The sequence below is a fragment of the Choloepus didactylus genome, chromosome 2, assembly GCF_015220235.1.
Source record: "Choloepus didactylus isolate mChoDid1 chromosome 2, mChoDid1.pri, whole genome shotgun sequence".
Taxonomy (NCBI): Eukaryota; Metazoa; Chordata; class Mammalia; order Pilosa; family Megalonychidae; genus Choloepus; species Choloepus didactylus.
In genome coordinates this window covers 159,462,648-159,480,738 of record NC_051308.1, presented here as the reverse complement: position 1 = coordinate 159,480,738, position 18,091 = coordinate 159,462,648, and the positions used below count along the sequence as shown (strand labels likewise).

Below are 18,091 nucleotides of genomic sequence, written 5' to 3'. Positions count from 1 at the left end.
TAAACCCCCCTTTTTATAAAAGCCAATCCATCTCTGGTGTTTTGCATTCCACAGCATTAGCAAACTAGAACAGATTTTGGTACCAGAAGTGGGGTGCTTTTTGCTGCTGAGTTTGCAAATACCAAACATGTTGGAACGGCTTTTTAAATGGATAATGGGGAGTTTCTGGAAGAATTGTGAGGAGCTTGATAGAAAAGGCCAAAACTGCTTTAAAGAGACTGTTTGTGGAAATATGTACTCTAAAGATACTTCTGATGAGGCCCTGAGCAGAAATGATGAATGTGTTGTTGCAAACTGGAAGAAAGGCGATCCTTGTTTTAAAGTGGCAGAGAATTTGGCAAAATTGAGTCCTGGTGTCAGATGGAAGGAAGAATTTAAAAGTGACAACCTGGAGTACTTAGCTGAGGAGATCTCCAGACTACGTGTGGAGGACGTAACCTGGCTTCTCCTTGCAGCTTATAGTAAAATGCAAGTCGAGAGAGATAAACTTAAGACTGAACTCTTGGGTTCAAAGAAACCAGAAGCTGATGGCTTGGAAAATTACGAGCTTCCAGGGGGTGGAATCCCAGAAGCTACAGCCCAATGTGAGGATGTAACCAAACATGGAACCCAGCCATCATTTCAGTACAAGCCAAGATTGGAGATGGAATTATCCAGAAAGGATTTGTGGAAACTCCTATTGTCTGATGGCTTTGACCCCTGTGTGCTTCATGCAAAGCCAACAGAATTTTTGTGGGAACTTTATAGACAGAGCTGCTGCCAGTCTGGACTGGAGGAGACAGACAAGGAACAAATTGCAGGAAAAATTTCTTCAAAGACAGAGCCATGGAGGTTGAGGTCTGGAGTCAAGAGGTCTTGGGCTGGGAGAGTGGAGCAGCCCACATGCATGGAAAGGGTGAGTTTGCCCCGGAGGTCGAGGGTGGGCATTCCACCTCCATGCTCTGGAAGAGTTTTGCCACCCAAGGTCCCAAAGAGGGTGGAGCACATTCCCAGGGAATTGGGGAGAGCCTGGCTGCCACCACACTGTTCTGAAGGGGTTGAGCGTGTGCCCCGGAGATGGAAGGGAATCCGGGAGCTACCCCAATGTTTGAGGAGGGTGGGGCCAAGAAGGTGGTCTCCCCAATGTGTGGGTATGTTGGAGCACTCACCTAAGTGTTTGGAGAGGAAACAGCTGCCAAAAAGGCCCTTAGGAAGGGTTAGGCTTCCACTCTCTCAAGCCCCAAGGATGCAACGTTGTTCTGTTAATGACTCTCAGACTTTGAAATCTAATGGAGTTTGTCCTGTGGGTTTTAGGAACTGTTTTGGTCCTGTTAACCCTGTTTTCCTTACTCTTTCTCCTTAAGGCAATGGAAATGTTTATCCTATGAATGTCCCTCCTTTGTATATTGGAAGCATATAACTTGTTCTAAGTCCACAGATCCAAAGCTAAAGGAAAAGTATGCCTTAGGACTGACCATGCCTATATTTGATTTTGATGGGATTTTGTACTTAACTATTGTTACTGAAATGATTTAAGCTTCTGTGGTATTGTGGGATGAATGTATTTTGTATTTGGAAAGAATATGTTTTTCTGGGGTCCAGGGGGTGGAATGTGCCAGTTTGAATGTATTATGTCCCCCAGAAAAAGCCATATTCTTTGATGCAATCTTGTGGGGCAGACAGAATAGTGGGGATTAAGTTGGAATGTTTGAATTAGGTTGTTTGCATGGAGATGCGCCCCACCCAACTATGGATGATAACTGATGGGATATTTCCATGGAGGTGTGGCCCCACCCATTGAGGGTAGGCCTTGATCAGTGGAGCCATATAAATGTGCTGACTCAAAGAGACTGAAGGAGTGCAGCTGTGAGTGACGTTTTGAAGAAGAGCAAGCTTGCTAGAGAAGAATGTCCTGGGAGAAAGCCATTTTGAAATCAGAACTTTGGAGCAGACGCCAGCCACGTGCCTTCCCAGCTAACAGAGGTTTTCCGAATGCCATTTGCCATCCTCCAGTGAAGGTACCTGATTACTGATGTGTTACGTTGGACACTTTATGGCCTTAAGCCTGTAACTGTGTAGCCAAATAAACCCCCTTTTTATAAAAGCCAATCCATCTCTGGTGTTTTGCATTCCGCAGCATTAGCAAACTAGAACAGGTGCTGTGCTCTTTAATTCAGTTATATTTGACAAAACTGTTCCCATCACTCATTCAGCTGACTCTCAAATCATGATATTCTATACTTGCCTGGAAACAAATTTCTAGGGAGTAAAACTTCAAATGTACCACCCTTCAGAATCTCAGCTAAGAAAAATAATATGTATGAAGGCCTTCCTGAAAGATATGCAGAACTTTCATCCTTTGAGACAGTAACATGCATTTTTGGATTAAGCCAGGTCATCAGAGAACTAGTTACCTGAACTTGCTGGTCATAGTCACTTTAACAGAACTTCTTTAAGAAGACTAATAGTTATCATTCATTGGACACATACTATATGACATTTACATTCTCAAGTCCAATATTATTCTCATATTAGAGAAGAAAATAATCAGACCTTGAGAGGTTAAGTTATTCTCCCCAAAGACATAGAACAACACCATGCGCCTTTATTGAAGGATATTATAGAAAAGAGCCTGTTGGCATTGTAAGGCTCTTGAGGACATTGTACACTATACTATACTGAATCCAATTTAAAAGAAACTGTGGGAGAAATTTCACACTGGATTCAATATAGGAACAATTTTTTTCTGCCTGAGTAATAGGTTTTTCTTATGGATCAGTTTTCCAATTAATCATTAAAGTTTTTGTTTGTCCCTCTTTGCATATAAATCAGAATCAAATGTATGACTTGGCCCTAAGAAACACAGAACTTCAGAGCATTCAAAGCTAATCTCTCCCCTGCTGACGTCATCTTATTTTTTTCACTGATATTCTCAGATTTTTTTCATCTTATTTTGCATGTACATACCATTACAAACTACTTCGTATCTTCAAAAGCTATTTACCAAAATCTTGTAAAAATTTATCAAGTTGTACAATTTACCATATATAAATCACACTTCAGCAAAGTACTAGGGAAAAGTGTAAAACAAAAAGCCATATCAAAAATAAAAATCAAAAGATAAATCAAATATGGTTTCTTGTACAATCTTTGAGTCAGTTCTTAAAATCTTCTAAATTACTACATCCTTGCATAAGTCATGATGGTATCAATATTTATTATTATTCTATTAAAATTTATAACAAAATATTTTTACATTATATATACTGTATTTGTTAGAATAAAGTTGGGTAGGGATAATTTTGAGGAATTTCATTTTGTGAAGATTATATTATAGAGATCTATTGGTCTATTTACCATATTTATTTTGGAAGAGACGGATGTATAGTAATGAGTCGGTGTGAAGGAAAACGTATTCTGTGTCAAATTGAGGGTATTATAGGAGAAATAGGAAAAAAGAGGAGATGGAACAACTTGGTAAAATCAATGCCCTGCTTTTGCCAAGGGTGAGATGCAACATGGCTATGCCTCTGGCCTCACTTTTCTCCTTACTTTGTTCTTTTAGTCTACCAATTCTCAAACTTTTAGTTCTTGGAACACCTTATACTCTTAAAATTAAGGACCTAAAAGAGTTTTGCTTTTGTGGGTTATATATTGATATGTACGACACTACAAATGTAAATGATAAATGTTTATGATATTTACTTTTCTGTTAATTTTTAAATAACAATAATAAAGTCATTACATGTTATAAAAACATACTACTAAAAATAACTATAACTTAACCAAAAAAAAAAAAAAAGAGTGAGAAGAGTGGCATTATTTTACACTTTTTCAAATCTTTTTAATATCTAGCTTCACAGAGGGCAGCTGAATCTCATATCTGCTTCTTCATTCAATCAATCTGTGTCATTTTGATTGAAGTATATATGAAGCAAATCTGGCCTCACAGAGATATGCAGTTGGAAAAGAGTAGTTTAATAGTCTGTTCATGTAATTATAGATATTATTATTTGATACTACACCAAAATGCAACAAGTGATAATTTCTTGGGTTTGGTGCAATGTACGATCTGAAATTACACAGCAAATTTTTCATTCTCTGTTACATTAAAATCCACAGGTCTTTTTTATACTTTGAATAGACTTTCTACCCATGCATGATTTTATATTCATTGGTTTACCTAGTTATACAATTATTCAAAATATTGACATATTTCATTATAAAATGTCCCAAAAAATTACTAAGTCATTTCGTCAGAAAAGTATTTAAATACTAGCTTGCTGGCAAACTTATAATGATGGACACAAGTTTTCCAAAATTCTGATTTTAGCTTGCAAGCTCAAATTTTATATTTGGCAACAAATACTGTCAGTGGTTTTCCTTGAAGAAACAGGCTCACTTTGTCCATTTGCAACAAAATGCCTACCAATACCCAAGTCTGAATAATTATGATTTGTCTGTCAGTTGTTCTTTCAAGTAAAAATAGTGTTCCACAGGAAAAAAAAAAAAAAAAAGCCATCTAATTCAACTTACAACTCAAAAACTCACACAAGTGTTTTTCCTTAAGACAGTCATCATACTTGTGTATGCAGCAGAGGTGCCTGATGAATACTTCTCATGGAGTAACACAGTTATTAAAAAGCATGTACTTACTTTTCCCTGCTCCCCACCCTACCCCCTTCACAGATATAACTACATACCCTGTAAATTATCTATCAGACCACAACAAAAGATTGCTGAAATCTGAAAGTAAGAAGTCACACTGGCTATCCTATGTGCTAAGTTCCCTGAGTTTTCTTTTAATCTCTCATGTATCCCCAGAATGGGAACTGGAAAGTCCTGCAACCCAGAATCACCATCAGGTATTGACAAAAAAGAGAAAGAAAAGAGAAGCAAAGAGAAGAAGAAAGGAAATGATTGCTCTCTCTGGCCAAAGGACCCAGGAAAGGAAAAGTCCAACAGAGACCTAGTGAGGAACCCCAGCCCCCACTTCAAAAGCAAGACACTGTCAGGCAATCTGATCCACCAGCAGAAGCAGCATCTGCAAAGACAGAGTCTCCCTGCCCTACACCCAGAGGTATAAAGGAGACCCAAGCCAGCAGCTTCTGTGCCCTCCTCCACCACCCCAGAGAAGGTGGAGACCCAGAGAAGTACCTCACATCACCACAGACAAGACATTGGGGATTCAGTGTGAGCCTCAGTGGCACCATACTAATGAAACAGACCAAAATAGCACTGCAGTGGATCTGAAAATCAAACTATCATTGGAAATAAAGCCCAAAAAGTGGGTCAGAGCCTACATACTAAATGTTAACAGAATGACTACCTACTAAAACAGAAGATGTAAATAGGATCAAGAATCTCCTAACAATATAGAGTGTGTGTAAATAAAGTTAATTTCTTAAAAAAATGAAAAGTAATCATCTAACATAATAACCAAAATGTCAAGGATAAAATCAAAGTCATCTGTCATACCAAAATCCAGGAAAACTACAATCTGAATAAGAAAAGACAATCAACTAATGTTGATGCCAATACCAAGATAAATTAGAGGTCGGAATTATCTGACAATTAAAGCAGCCATGATTTTTTAAATGCCTCAACATCCATTATAAGTTCTCTTGAAACAAATGAAAAAATAGAAATCTCAGCAATGAAATAGGCATTTTAAAAAAGAACCAAGTGGAAAACATAGAACTGAAAAAATACAATTACTGAAACTGAAAACTTGCTGGGTAGTCTCAATGGTAGAGTGCAGAACAGAGGACAAAATTATTGAACTTGATTAGATCAATAGAATTTACTCAATCTGAAGAGAGGGAAATAAGACTAAAAAAACAAACAAACTCTTGGGGATCTGTGGGGTAAAAACAAATAGTATAAATTATATTATCAGAGTTCCAGAAAGAGAAGAGAAAGCATATGAAATTGAAAAAGTAATTAAAGAAATAATGGTTTGAAAACTTCCCAAATTTGAATTTAGAAAAACTAAACAATGCTATCAACCAATAGGAACTAAGTTACATTGGCACACTTCACTCACAGTAGAATACACATTCTCTCAAGTGTCCATGAAACACTTACCAAGATAGACCATATTGTGGGTCATAAAACATATCTTAACAAATTTAAAACAATTGAAATCAGATAGAGTATGTTCTGTCACCATATTGGAATGTAACTAAAAATCAATAACAGAAAGATAATAGAAAAATTTCCACTCACTTTGAAATTAAACAATACACTCCTAAATTATCCATGGGTCAAAAAGGAAGTCCCAAAGAAATTTTTTTTAAAAGGCATAGAACTGAATGCAAATGGAAACACAACATATCAGAATCTGTGGGATGTAGCTAACACTGCACTACGAGAAAATCTTAGAGCACTAAATGCTTACATTAAAAAAGAGGAGCAATCTCAAATCAATAATCTAAATTCCTACCTCAAGAATCTAGAAAAAGAAAGGAGAGAATAAAATTGATAAACCTTTCTAGCAAGATTGACAAGCATAAAAAGAGCTAAGACACAAATCATAAATACCAGGAATGAAATAAGGGCTGTCAAAGTACATCCTAGAGCCAATAGTAAGAGTCAACTATGAACAACTTTACACTCAAATTCAACAACTTAGAGGAAATGGACTAATTCCTCAGAAGCTACAAACTACTAAATCTCAATCAAAATGAAGCACATAATCTGATTAGTCTTACAAATAATATGAAACTGATTTTGTAACTAAAAAACTGAAAAGAAAATCTCCAAGCCCAGACATTTTGACTGGAGAATTTTACCAAACAATTAAGAAAGAATTAACACCAATTTTATACAATCTCTTCCAGAAAATAGAAGAGGGAACATTCCCAATTCATTTAATGAGAACAATATTACCCTGATAACTAAAACTAAACAAAGAAAGCACAAAAAAGAAAACCACAGACCAATACCTCCATGAAAAAATCCTCAACAAAATTTTAGTAAATCAAACCCAATATAGCATATATTCATAAAAATACATACCACATCAAATGAGAGTTATTCCAAGTATGCAAGGCTGATTCAATACTCAAAAAGCAATCAATATAGCCCACCATATCAACAGGCTAAGGAAGAAAAAACATAATACAATAAAACATTAAAAATACCCATTCATTATAAAAAGCCTCAATGCACCAGGGATGGAGGGGAACTTCCTAAACAATAATTTATTAAGAACATTTCCAAAAACCTACTAACATAACTAACAGAATAATTAAAGGTGAAAAACTGAACAATTTTTCTCTAAAATCAGGAACAAAACAAAGATGTCCATTCTTACCACTTTTATTTAAGCATAGTAGAAGCTCTCACTATTGCAATAAGGCAAGAAAAATAAATTAAAGGTTTACAGACTGTAAAGGAAGAAATAAAACTCTCTATTTATAGATGACATGATTGTCAATTAAAACTGGATATACAACTCCTAGAACCAATAAGTGCATCAGTTAGGTTGCAGAATACACAATCAATGCAAAAAAAAAAAAAAAAAAAAAAAAAATCAATTCTGTTTCCATATATTGACAATAAAGAAATGGTAACAGAAATCAAAAATGTAATACCATTTATAACAGCTCCAAATAAAATGATTTTCTTAGTAAGAAATCTAACAACACACATATAGGCTCTAATAAAATTATAAAATGTGATGAAAGAAATAAAAAAAGACCTAAATACCTGGAGAGACATGCCATCTTCATGGCTTGGAAGAATCAGCATAGTAAAGACGTCAGTTCTCCCTAAATTGATATACAGGTTTAACATAATTTCTATCACTATCTGGTTAAATTATAACAAAATTCTTCATTTTGTAGATTAAAAATCGGCTCCTCAAAGAGACAAAGTCAACAAAAATTAAGTTCAATTTATTAAATTAATTGCACCATTATTACATAATGTCAAAAACAATCTTGTCCTTTTTAAAGAACAAGAAGGAAAAGAACTAATAAACATCAATTTGAAACAATTCTAATGACACATTTTTTAACTGCTAAAAATGACCAATTCTACAGAAATTAACTGGAAGAAAGTTTCATTTGTACAATGTCTAAAAATGTCAGAAATCAACCAAATAATCACAATATTTTTATACTATTCTGAAAGAAAAAGTTACTACTTTATTCTTCTGGGAAATATGGTAATCACTTTCATACTACCAGATCAGCTATTTAAAAAGGAGAAAAACTACTGGACTACCAACAGGTAATTTTACTTGGTGATCTAAATCTCTATTCACAGATATTGCTGAGTGCATTTGCCTAATTTTGTTTCCAGTAGAAGCTACACTTTAGGACTTACACTTATCCTATATTTATAGTATTCTGATTCCCTTGGGTTTCTAAAATTATAATTTATAGGTACACTCTCAAGCACAGTATGAAAGTAAATCTGCAGCACTATACCTAAAGAACATATTTACCTTTTTATTCCTTAGTCAAAGATGAAAATAGCTCTCTCAACATATATTACATATTCAAGACAAATTTGTAAAAGAGAAAATGCCTACTATAACATATGTGACAGTAAACCTATCCTCTGCCAAAAAAGCTCATTTGGCACTGATTTTTGACAAACGAAAAAGCTTTTCCACATATACACACTCCATCCCTCAACTATCTTCTATATGCTACATTATAGCATATTCTTTCAAATATGCTTTAGATTTTGTGACAAAATATACCACAAAAGCCCATACATGAAAAAAATAATATTTTAAGACATTGTAAATTACATGCAAAAGTGCCTTGCTTTAAAATAAACAATAGTTTTAATAAATAGCTTACTATACTTACAAAAAATATAACAAGAATAGCAAATTTATGACACATATACCCTCCCTTATTCATGGCAGATTTTGGTAAACAATCTTTTATACTTTCAGAAGAGTATTAAAATATTGTGGTTTACGTAACTATTTGATTTCTACTAAGCTAAACACAGCCTCAGAATCCTCAACAAGGCATGCTATACACAGTCACTACCAATCAATAGGAATAAACACTGAAGATGAAACTTAATTACCAGCTCTACTAGAATATTTTTAATTTTTTAATTTTAAATAAGAACTATTTCAAACAAAAAATATGTAGTAAACACTCACGTAATTGTACCCAGACTTAACAGATGTTATTATTTTGCCATATCTGTCCAATATGATCTTTATTCAGTATCTCTGGAGATTTTATAAATAACACCCTTCTTTACTATCATGAAAATAATATACAGAATTTTAAAAATTGTATATATATGTAATTTATTACCCCTCATATCCTAATGGAGTTGATGGAAAAAGTAAAATCTTCCTCTAGCCTCCGTTTAATAGCTGTTCACATCATGGATTCAGCTGGATGAAATCCTCTTCTAGTGAGGCTCTTTTTGTATTTTCATAACAAAACAACCGCACTTTATAACAAATTCATGCAAGCACTGCTAGAGTCCTTTTGAACCCCATGAGAATTTTAGCCTCCTCCCTTGTGTGTATCTTTTTGTTTACTTTTGAAAACAGGCATCCTGAAACATATTTATTTTTCTGATACCTTTCTTTCTTTATTTAAAAGCAAGCACTATTTTCTTGATCACAAACATTTTGTAATAAAATATTTGCTCTTTCCTAGGGCAATGTACATTTGTATAATTATATCGATGGAAATGCAGAACTTGAATTTCAGTCTCTAAATTTTTTTTGGCAAATAGAAATTTTTAATTGCATTAAAAAATTCATCATGTGAGAATATTTACTGCAAACGTTCTTAGGAACATGAGATCTATGACTCAGTTTTCTAGTAATAATATACAACATTTCACATTTTCAAAAATGTTTGAATGCAAAATATGTCATTTGATCTTCAGACAACAGAGCTCTTATGTTTATATGTCACATCTGAGGATCAGATGTTTCCGGGAGTTGCACAAGGCCCAGGACTAGTTCTTGGTACCAGCATTAGTGAGTGTAATAACAATGTGGATTTCTAGAAAACATCCAAGTCAAGGGCTTTATTTTTAAAACACTTTTCCATTTTTCTATATAATAGGATATAGATATATAATACATTTCCATTCCTGGAAAAGTGACTTCCTCGATCTCTTAGAAATAGAATTTTTTTTTTACTGCCTTTTAAAAATACAGGCAATAAAACAAAGATCTTATAAATTCCCATATAACTTAAGCCCTGGCACATAAAATATGATTTGCCACAAAAGGCACACTTCAGGTAACTGAAGGTTTCCTGAATAAAATTCAGCTTTATTCCATGTTACGGATTAGAAATAACGTCTTTTAAAAAATGTTTAAATATGCCAGCATTTCTCAAAATTTGATCAGCAAAAATATTGTCACTGAATCATTCCATTGAATTTGCCCAGGCTACTTGTTAAAACTGAAAACTCCTGGGCTTCAGGTTAGAACCACTAAATCAAAATCTCTGAGAGGGAGGCCAAGAATTTGCTTTTTTTTTTTTTAACATGGTTACCAAGTACTTCTTAAACACACTAAATTTTGAGAAGCACCGAGCCCTCCCTTTCAAACTCTACATCACATTTAAAATATCTTTTTTCCTTTTTTTTATTGTTGCAAGCTCCAGAAACAACTTGTTTAGATTTTCAAAAAGTAATGGATTGAAAAGTGTAGGAGTTGAACAGTGGGAAACTGACATGAAATAAAAATGGACATCAGTGATTAGAGAAAGGTATTTAGGGAAACTGAGAAGTTACTTTTCCCTCAAATACAAACCAAATCCAAAAAAAACAAAAAAAGGTCATTCTCTCATTTACATATGACAGTAAAAACTCCCGCCTATATCAAAATTAGTATCTAAGAGAAGTTGTAGACCAATTTCTAATCCTTTCATGATTCTGTATGGAGGTTTTACCTCTGTCTGCGCTGCTTGTCTTTTCACATTGTTAAAATGGAGGAAACAGCATCTGCCATTCTCAAGGACTCTAAATTGAGAGATGCTAAGTAACTAAATATGATCATTTTTTATATGATCAAACCTAAAATTAAATGAAAATGCCTCATCTGGTTTCATGTAAATTAAACTAATTACAGAAAATTTTCAACTTATCTTTCCTCTCCAGCTAGCACATATCTATTACTAAAATTCAGTAGACTGACTGAACCTAAATATAAACTGCCTGCTTTTTTAACAATCACTATTACTGTCACGCATGGTCATAAATTTTAAGTACCTTGAAAAAAAATTTTAAATAATAGTGATGACAAAAATTACAAGTGAAAATTTTCCCATGAAATGCAATGATTCAAATTAAACCCACAGTTGCTAACTAGATCTATTTTCTACCAATATTCCATATGTATCACCAATCATATCACAAAGCCAGTCAGTCCTATTATTAGAACCACACAAATTAAAGCAGATTTTACACAAAGTTTAATTGTTGTCACTTCTCTTAAGAAAAAAGTAAGATAATACTATCTTAAACGAGAGGTATACCTAAGCAGCAGGTCATTTCAAGGCTTTCTGTTGGATCCATCTTCTGAGCCTGGATCCATCTTCCAAAATTACAAATGCTCATTTACTTTAAAAAGTCAACTTCATTGCATGTACAGTAACGGGGGAGAAGGCATTTTTCTGAAAACAGGCTATGGCCGTTTTGTTTCATTAGCTGTGGCATAGTCCAACTTTGCCAAGCTGTGAGCAAGAGTAGGAAAAGTTCAAAATAATCCTTTGTCACTATAATGTTCCATTTCACATAGCTCAGGAGAGGGACAAAAGTAACACAGAAGATTGGAGCTTGGATACCACAGTACACCTTAGAAAAAGTCAACAATGTGGATGGCTCAGCATATCCAATGGGTGGACAATATCACCAACTTCAAAATGCAAGTTCTCAGAGACTTTTGGGTCAGCCCCAGAGAAGACCCACTAATCATTTGACCACCTAACTCTAAACCTTCAAAGCAATCAAAGAAACAGGCCAACCAGTAGCTTGCAAGTAAAAAATAAAAGAACAAAGAGAAAACGTTATCACTCACGTTCCCAGAGCCTAAACAATCCCAACCCCTTGGCTTTGTAAACTATGGTGTTTACCATGTACTGCAGTACTTTAGCAGATAAATGTTAAATGAGAACTAAAGGGAGTAAAGTTTAGTGTGCAATAAATAGGCACGCCTGTTTAAATTTAACAATTTTCTACTTCAACTTAAAATAACCACGGAAACTGTTTGCTAAGCCTACTTCAATTTGACACATAATGCCTGAGAGAAATAGAAACAGATTTACCACCTTCTAAAAGCTTAAGCAAATTATTTTAAATAATATATCCCCACTAAGCACAGGACAAATTCTGCACATACGAAAGAACCTCTGTCTACCGGCATGTTCATCTTCCACCAGCAATCATTTCATCAGGACTTGGTAAATTGGAGCCTCTTTTAGATTTGTCACACGGTGTTTCGGTTTTCATTGTTGCCTTTCAAGTCTCCCAAGACTGACGGCTTACTATAGGAGCTTGCCTCTCTGCTCCCCAGTTGCTCCCTCAAGACATGCTCATGCTCCCCACACCCCTTACACCAACCTCCAAAATCACGGCCTCCCCACCTAGAGGGCTCCCAGTCTCCGCAGAGCCCTGGAGGGCAGTGGGAGGGGCAGGACCGGGAGAAAGTTCAGGTGTGAACCTTGGGGGGCTAGTCATTACAAGGAGGTAGCCCGATGTGTCCACAAAACGGAGTACAAATGGGAGAAGAGGAGGCAGGTTCACCTCTGGAGAGGAAATTTCCTCTGGTGGAGGGATCCCGGGAGGGGGGATGGCATGGATGCAGGGAGGGGGTGTTGGGAATGTTATGGATCTCCCACTGGCCAGTGTTCTCAAAGATGTCTCTGGCAGTATGCACTAGAGAAGGGGTAGGGGTCTTCAATATCCACTGAGTGGGTTTTCCACAGCTTGTAGCAGGGCTTCTGCTGAGAACTGGGCAGAGGTTCCCAAGCTCCAGCCCTCATGTATCCTGATTCAGCAAATTTAAGTGCAAAAGTAAGCTCATATCTGTGCTTACCGGGATACTGATCTGAAGATCTGGGAATCAGATACAGGAGAAAGAAGGAAGCTGAAGTTTGAAGGAGATGGATGTTGTGCATTGCATGGTAGTAGGGGTGGGGGTGGGGCGTATAAGTGAGATGCCCAAATACAACTCTAAGACCAGAAAGTAGTCCGTCACAAATGCCCCTTCTATGGCTCTGGCTCCCACCAAATCTGTTCTCAAACTTTATTTACATCTTCTCTCCTGAATGGCCATAACTGGTTATACTGCCTGCCCTTCTTCCAGCTCCCATGACTTACCTAGTCTCTCTAATCAAAAGAAGAGGTTGCCTGAAAGAGTGTAATCTGAGGAGCCATGGACAGGGCTGGTATTGATTATTGATTATTAATATGCAAATATTCTATACTTAATACAGAAATGTTCCAAAGGGGATAAATATATAAAGCCCAACAGAGTTTCTAAACCTGCTTAATACAGTCAAACTCTAAGAACTCACACCTTTTAACCCAGAAATGTTATTTCTGAGACTCTATCCTAAGTACTAATTTTCAAAATACAGAAGTTTATGCACAAATATGTTTATCACAGTGTTGTTTATTATCATCAATAAGATAGCAACAGTGAAGAACTATTAGGAAATTATGGTTTATCTATAATGAAAAATTATGTATGCATTTTAAATGTTTATTGCTCAGCTGCAATTAAATTTGAAAACTATTATAAAATTTAAAGTAAAAATATAATATAAAAAGTAATACATATAGCATGATTAAAACTATGCATGGAAAAAAGAGTGGAAGGAAATGTATCAAAATATAAATAATCGTTGTCTTCTAATGGCAAGATTATAGGTGATTTTTTTTTCTTTTTATATTCTTGTAGTTTCCAAATTGTTCAAAATTCTAGAATGGGGGGAAAAACACTTTTATAAAGGCAAACTCCCTTAGAAGAGTAAAAGTTGCATAAAACAACTTTTTCTGAGTTTAGGTGACAACTAACCCTTAGTAGCAGTACCCAGAAAATATACCATTTCAAGGGGACGTGGGGCAAAGGATATGCAGAATGTGAGCAAGGCCAAAGAGAAACCTAGCCTGCATAGAAATCTACACCATATCCCTTTGATTACCAGATCAAGAACAGAGTTCACTGCCTGATATTGAAGGTTCTTCATAATTTGTCACCAAGTATCCAAACAATACGTGGACACTTCTCACCTGAACCTGGGTCTGACTTTTTCTTAACCTATGGAAAACTTTCCCGTCTATCGGAGACTGATTTAATTCACTTTATCCATGAAGACTTTCCTGATCCTCCAATCACTCCAGTCTCCAGGATTTCTCCTTTCTCCTAACATGATACCTAAGCATTTTATTCTGAACCACCTGTTTTGATATTAAACCAATTCTAGGTTATTTTGCTAATTACCCTTGTGTAAGTAAATATCTTACCAGCAAAACTGTAAGTTGTCTGAAGTCAGCAGACAGCAATCATTTGACAAATACATACATACTTTCATATAGAGAGACAGAAAGTGCAGTTCTAAAGTCAGGTTGATATATTCACACTCTCGGTGATGATATCTAAATAAAATGTGCCACTTCTGTTTTAAAATGTTGCTGCTGACGTGGAATATGACTCCTGGGGAGGAATGTAGACCCAGCATCGTGGGACGGAGAACATCTTCTTGACCAAAAGGGGGATGTGAAAGGAAATGAAATAAGCTTCAGTGGCAGAGAGATTCCAAAACGAGCCGAGAGGTCACTCTGGTGGGCACTCTTACGCACACTTTAGACAACCCTTTTTAGGTTCCAAAGAATTGGGGTAGCTGGTGGTGGATACCTGAAACTATCAAACTACAACCCAGAACCCATGAATCTCGAAGACAGTTGTATAAAAATGTAGCTTATGAGGGCTGACAATGGGATTGGGAAAGCCATAAGGACCACACTCCACTTTGTCTAGTTTATGGATGGATGAGTAGAAAAATAGGGGAAGGAAACAAACAGACAAAGGTACCCAGTGTTCTTTTTTACTTCAATTGCTCTTTTTCACTCTAATTATTATTCTTGTTATTTTTGTGTGTGTGCTAATGAAGGTGTCAGGGATTGATTTAGGTGATGAATGTACAACTATGTAATGGTACTGTAAACAATCGAAAGTACGATTTGTTTTGTATGACTGGGTGGTATGTGAATATATCTCAATAAAATGAAGATAAAAAAAAATGTTGCTGCTGGCCATTCAATTCTAGGATATGCACTTTCCTTTTTTTTTTTCTTTTTTTTTTGTTAAATAGCCATGCTATTGTGATTTTGCTTATTCATTCATACTAATTCTGCTGTCTCCCTTGGGATTAAAGATTGGACTCTGAGATGCCTCATCAAGGCTCAAAATATAGCCTACAGCCATGCAAAGAACAAAAAGAAATTATCTCCTAATGAATCAAACTTACGACTCACCACAGCACCTTACTTATAGTCTTGTCTGAACAATAAATATTAATTTGTGCCTCCATTTTAGGTCCTTATTTAGGCAGTCAGCTTTTTTCCAGTGATAGCCCCATTAACTTAAAAAACTCTCCAATGCAAACGGCTCAATATTTTAAAAGTGATGGAATAAGATGACCATGTTCCCATCTGCCATCAAATGCTATTCCAGTACTTAGAGATAATGAGCATCTGCACTATAGCAACCTGTCTCCTGAGACATCAACAAGAATTGCATATGTTACGAGAAAATCCATAAATCATAAATGAAAGCAAATCAAATGACCCACCAAAGGAAAAAGAAAGACTTAGCATCCATTATTTTTGCAGAAGCACACAAGGTCAATAGAACTGTCACTCTAAAGGGCAGGGCAAGAACAAATCAATTGTTTCCCACTGTACAGAAATATATTTTGCTACAACACACATATATTTTTAAACGGAAAAGCTAACACCTAACAGTCAATGCTTCTACAGATTCCATCTCTTGCTAGCCGTATGATCATGAACCGTCTCTGTATTTCAATTCCCTAGGCTGTAAAATGGAGTTATCACCTGCTATGCCAAATCAAAGAATTGTAATAAATCCAGTAGTCTTATGTGAATCTGGGTTTATCTGTCATTCTGTCAATGAGCATTTAGCCACACACCCCAAGAGAACAGTTTAAAACTAGATAACTGTTCTTACTGCAATGTTTTAAAAAGATTCCCAGATTTCTTTTTACTTTCCTAATTGATTCCTCTGACACTTGAGGATCCATCATAGATTACTGCCAAAAAATGTGTTGAACATCTCCTGTTATGCCCTGGCTCTCCTCTGTCCAGATATTTTTTAATATATGCTTTCTAAGAAAATATTTTTTTCACGTGATTCAAAGAATGATCTTACTTTCATACCAATAGGAAAATAATTGCATACACAGGAAGTTTACAAGTTGTTGTTGATGTTCTTTGAGATGTATTTACTCCTAAGAAATTTAATTATACATTGAATATCTAATTGACCATACATATGACACACTACTCATTAATAAGGTGGAAGTCAGGGAGACCTGACTCCAAATTCTGATGTTCCTGTATTCAAATTTATTTCCTGTATTCAAATTCCGATTCTGTGACCTTGAACATGTAAATTAACTTCTCTGTGCCTCAATTTCCACATTTGTTTTTGGATTGTTCTGATGATTTAATGAAATAACACATATTAAAGTAAAAGCCTAAGCTCCTAAAGTATTATTTTTGTCCTCCATTAAACCTTTTCCTCGTATACGGGGACCAAGCAAACCCACCCTGAATACAAGACAACTTTGATAACAGCATCTTTCACATAATCTAGTGGTGGAAATGCTATGTGATGTAAAATAAAGTGGATGATGGCATGAATTAGTCATCCTTAGAAGGAAAAAGCGGAGAAACTTAAGTGGTGTTGACGAGGGCCCTAGAATTTCACTCGCATGTGTGAAAAAAGACACTTTAATCTGACACTTTAAAGAATGCACCTCGCACGGAGGTTGATGCCAGGAGGTGGGGAAAGGACGGAATCATAGAACAAGCGAGCAGGGAGCCTCCCTGTTCACCCCGCCCAACCCCGCCGGCCCAGGCTTCCATCTGGAGCCTCGAAACTGAGGTGAGAGCAAAGCAACTGACCTCGTTCCCCCACCTCCCCCACATTCTGTCCAAACCTCTCGGGGCACGAATGGTGCTGAATCATTAGCACTACCAGCAGCAGCTCCCCGTTCTGCTGCTCCCACGAGGAACAGTGTCCCCAGAGCAGTGACCCCTTGAGCGCTCCGGGATGGGGGCCTAGTCCTCGGGGCGTAGGAACACTGAAGGGGGCACAGAGACGGATCCGGGCAGCAGGTTACTCACCGAGGGGTGAGGGAAGCCCAAGCCTGGTCCTCGCTTTCCCGCTGCGGACGGTTTCTCTGACTCCCGGGCTTCCTTGCTCTCCGACTCGCTGCCGCCGTGGGCCCGGGTGCTGGTGGTCTGGTGCTTCCCTCTGCCCGCCCACCGCCCGCGGAAGCCACAGCTCGTGGCTCGGCGCTCGACCCGGAGCAGCTGGAGCAGCTGCCGCTGCCGAAGGAGGTGGTGGCTACTGACGGGCCAGACCATTCGCCGGCTGCGACTAGGGGTGCGCGACGTGCGGAGAGGAGCGGGCGCCAAGGGCGCGCCGGGCTGGCGACGATTGGGAGGAACCAAGGACGAGGGGAATCCTCTGCCCCATCTGCACCAGGGGGGATCGGGGCCAGGAGGTGCCGACGCAGAAGTAGCTGTTTTTCCTTGTCGTTTATTGAAGACAGTCCATTGTCTTTTCCGGGCACTCCCCCACCCCCTGCGTTTCCCTTGGTCCAGCTCGGGGCTCCTTTAGAACGCGGCAAACAGAGGACCTAGCAACCGGGAGCGCCTGGGCGGGGTCCCCTCCTAAGGAGACGCGAAACCTCGCGGGCATGATGAGCCTTGCGCTTCAGGTCTCCTCTTTCTCCACCTCGGGGCCCCTGGTTCGTATCTTATACCACATCCATCTGACCGCAAGAGCAAGGCATCTTAAGTCTTTCAAAGGACTACTCAGTTCTTTTATCCAAGCGTCTTTGCG

At 37.2% G+C, this 18,091-nt stretch overlaps 1 protein-coding gene across 14 annotated transcripts in view; it reads right to left on the bottom strand.

Moving 5' to 3' along the window:
* The window catches only part of TTLL7 (tubulin tyrosine ligase like 7), a 197,490-nt gene extending 179,894 nt beyond the window's left edge, over positions 1–17,596 (bottom strand). For all 14 annotated transcript variants that reach the window (XR_005215330.1, XR_005215331.1, XM_037826780.1 and 11 more), the window contains exon 1: positions 17,368–17,596. The gene's annotated coding sequence lies outside the window, so the exon portion shown is untranslated. The remainder of the gene's footprint in view (positions 1–17,367) is intronic.
* Positions 17,597–18,091: the final 495 nt, after the last annotated feature.